The sequence below is a fragment of the Lissotriton vulgaris genome, chromosome 3_1 (genome assembly GCF_964263255.1).
Source record: "Lissotriton vulgaris chromosome 3_1, aLisVul1.2, whole genome shotgun sequence".
NCBI classification, from domain to species: Eukaryota; Metazoa; Chordata; class Amphibia; order Caudata; family Salamandridae; genus Lissotriton; species Lissotriton vulgaris.
Genome location: NC_141689.1, coordinates 1,248,272,443 through 1,248,276,496, shown reverse-complemented (window position 1 = coordinate 1,248,276,496; position 4,054 = coordinate 1,248,272,443). Strand labels below are relative to the sequence as shown.

The window sequence follows — 4,054 nt, the reverse complement described above, 5'->3', positions numbered from 1 at the left end:
CAGTGAAGTCATAGTTTTGTCTTAAGTGGCAAAATGAGTACTCAAAAAGGGCCATGTCTTGGAGAAAGAAAACTTAATGGATACATTAAATGGTGGACCGCAACAAGAGGCAAGTTGTGGGCATATACCCATTTATTAAAAAACAAAACCTGTACAAAACATTCAATTTTTGGGCATTTGTAACATGTGAAAAATTATCGTCTGGGTCCTCCTCTGCCCAATTCAACTATTCGTGCCGGGGAGGCTTGTAATTTTGTGGCCTTGTCCCTTCCGTGCTCAATTTTTTTGGTTCCGCTCGCCGGGCGTGAACTCTCTACTTATAGCGGCTATTTCCCCTCCAATTTAGCTTGCAAAATGAAGCTCGTGAGGTTCTTGATGAAATTAAGCCATGAAACGGTTACTGTAGAGCTGAAAAATGGAACCCAAGTTCATGGAACAATTACAGGTGTGGAGGTGAGTATGAATACACATCTTAAAGCTGTGAAAATGACCTTGAAGAACAGAGAGCCTGTACAATTGGAAACATTAAGTATTTGGGGCAATAACATTCGATACTTCATTCTGCCGGACAGTCTCCCTCTTGATACACTACTGGTTGATGTTGAACCGAAAGTTAAATCCAAGAAAAAAGAAGCAGTTGCTGGGAGAGGCAGAGGCCGAGGTCGTGGAAGAGGACGTGGCCGCGGAAGAGGCAGAGGAGGACCCAGACGATAATTTTTCTTTTTTTTTTTATTAGACTTGAGCACCAGAGGTGAATGGTGACAGAAAACTCATTACTCATTCCCTGAATAAATACTTTCTTCTGCTTATCCACGATGTCCAGCGTCCCTCCACTTCTGAAGACCTAGGAGAAAACAAGGAAGACAAATTAACAACCCCTCAACATTTCCAGAATACTCCACACAATCTTATATATATGTATTCGTTGGAAGCCGGAGTCTCCGTCCCGCACGGCTGTCACCAAATGCGAGACTCGGGACTCCTCATTCAACGTTAGGCCAAGTGAGGACACCCTTTGAGATAGCCCTGATCACCCCCTTAGTAGCTTGGCATGAGCATCCAGGCCTATCTCCAAGGCACAAGTGTACAGTATGTGCACCACACCCGCAGCAACCCCCCAGTGACACCACAAATGGACTCCACACTAGTTTAATAAAAACGAGTATAAACTTTATATGAAAGATATACGATCCGACCACATGATACAAAAGCCAACATTTAATAAAGGGTAATATTCGTTCCGGCTGGCTGGTAGGTTCAAATCTCAACCACGCTTTCAAAATGCTATGCTGGTCGCAATGCTAGAATCACACACGTTGCAATGAACCAACAATAGTGCACTGCGTAACCATACAATCCTGTGCTGGGCAAAGGAGAAATAATACAATGCGTAATGATACATCCTGCTACCTTGCAATGGGAGAAATAATGCAATGCATACTGCTACAATCATGTATTGCGCAATGAAGGAATAATGCAATGTGTCACACCCCAATCACGTACTTTGAAATGAAGAAATAATGCAATGAGGCAACTACAATCCTGTACTTTGCAATTAAAGAATAATTCAATGCATAACTACAATCATGCACTTTGCTTTGAAGAAATAATGCAATGCGGGCTGCTACAATCCTGTACTTTGCAATGGAGAAATAATGCAATGCGTAGCGCTACAATTGTGTACTTCATTATGCAGAAATAATGTCGGGCGTCATAAGACAGTCTGGCAGTTCGTTAGCAGCAATATTGGCAGTCTGTATTACGACAATCAGCCTCTTCGATAACAGTTGCCCCCCCACAAGTATCAATGATACATATATATATATTTTTAATAAATCTGTTTATTGTTTTAACCACAAACAACAGACATAATCAAGAAAACTATACATGCTCTTGAATCTCGTGTAGGCAGTAGCAAGATCATGTAACATGCGATGAACCAACAAGGGCAATAGCATAGTATGAATACTGTACAATCACTAACCAACGGCAATGGTGTCCAGTGGTCGCAGTTAACACCAGCTTACCCAACTGCACAATACGGTTGCATACTCTGTAGAGCCATATAAAAGAAAAGAAGCTGTATCACCCGCCCTCCGCCCACCCACCCTCACCGGCGTGTCGACAACAGCAACAATTCTGATCTTGGTAATAAGTTGAAATATTTCGAAAGAAAAGGGGACATCATACATAAAACGATATATAAGAACCTGACTATGAAAATAAGGGGGGGGGGAATAAACACAAACAGCATTCCCACATTCCTGTGTTTCCCATTGGAATAATCACTTACGGGGCTCCCTCTCCTGTATTTTCGCTTGATTCCGAGCCAGAGTCCGTGTCTGTATCTTTCAATTCAGTGACCAGGGCCGCCCACGCCCGGGCTGCTTCCAGTGCCTTATCATTGTGGGATCTCTGGGCTTGTTGCAGGCGAATTATACTTTCATTCCCTGCCCAAGTAAGTAACTTAGTTTTCCACCTAGCATAACTGGGACCCCCTGCAGCCTTCCAGTGGGACGTGAGTTCTCTTTTGGCAAGCACTAACCCCAAATCTAGGAATTTACTTGTTATTTTGTCTCACTAGTGTGGGGGAACCAGTGCAATAAACAGGTACCTTTGTCCAGGGTGATCTGCAGCTCTGTAACACTATTTAATATTTCCAGTATATCCTCCCAATATGAACCCAAGTGCGGACTATCCCATAACGTGTAAAAGATCCGCGTCCACCAATCTGCAGCGGGGGCATTGGGCCGTGTCTAGATGAAAGTATCGGTTAATCTTCGCCGGGGTAAGGTATGCCCTGTGCAATTTGAAGAAGTGAACTAATTGGAATCTGGCGTTTCTTGTGCCCTCCCATGCCCTCTTAAGTATCTGCGACCAGGCCGTATTCGGTATATCTTTACCTATATTGGTTACCCATTGGTCTCGTAATTTCTGTAACGGCTGTAAGCCCTCCCCAAGCATACGGCTATATAAACAAGTGACGGCCTTATAAGTACCTGTCGCCATAACGACATACTGGCACGCTGAACTCACCGGTGGCTCCGACAGGCCCCCGCCCCAATACTTTTGAATGGCCGCTATTAAGGCTGTATGAGTTAAATAATGTCCTCGCGGAAGGCCGAAGGTCTCCTGCAGCACGTCATAGGGCAACAAGGCTCCATCTCCACACAAGTCTCCTACTATCTGTAGTCCAAGGGACTCGCACTCTGCCAGTACTGACCAATCCCCGCCATGTGGAAGGGCAGTGCACATGCCCAGGGGTATCTCCGGGGCATAAGGCCGCTGCGTACCAATGCTGTTGTGATAAAGTCTCAGGAAGAGCCTCAGAGTACGTTCTTCCATGGATAGCGAGTGTACGTGCAACTTTTGCTGGAGCACAACAAACGATAGCACGTGCCGAGGTAGATCTGGTTCAAATTCACGCACGGGACCCCTAAATTCCAACGCCACTGCCTAGGTAAGCCCCTGGAACTGTGCCGCCAAATAATATAGCTCGAAATCAGGGACAGCTAGACCCCCTTCCACTCTCGGGCGCATCAGTGTATCCAGCGCCACCCTCCGCCTTCCGTTCCCCCAGAGAAAACCGGCAAACGCAGATCGGAGCTGCCAAAAGAAAGAGGCAGGCACCCACACCGGCAGCGCTCTGAAATAATATAGTAGTCGGGGAAGTGCCACCATCTTCAGCAGGGCCACGCGGCCTGCCACTGATAAAGGCAAGGTTCCCCAGAACTGCATGCTACTCTTAAGACCTCTCAGCGCCCTGCCAATGTTGCCATCCAGCCAGTCCTCCTGGGTATGATAGATATGCGTCACCAGGTAAGGAAACAAAAAAGGTCTTGGCTCCTAAACTCAGCAAGGCTGAGCCAATGTAAACTGTAACAAAACAACACACTTGCCAGTGCTGAGAAAGTTATTTACACAAACTGTTGAAATATATAGTGTACATGACAATGACATGGACACTTGCTTTATGAATTGCAACTTTTTAATTTTTCTTTTTTTCTTGCAACCTATTCAGTTCTGCATCTTTTTGATTTTGTGCATGGGAATA

The 4,054-nt window shown here is 45.3% G+C and overlaps 1 pseudogene; it reads left to right on the top strand.

Moving 5' to 3' along the window:
• The first annotated feature begins 226 nt into the window (after nucleotides 1-226).
• LOC147727743 (small nuclear ribonucleoprotein Sm D1 pseudogene) lies at nucleotides 227-714 on the top strand (annotated as a pseudogene).
• The last annotated feature ends 3,340 nt before the right edge of the window (nucleotides 715-4,054 follow it).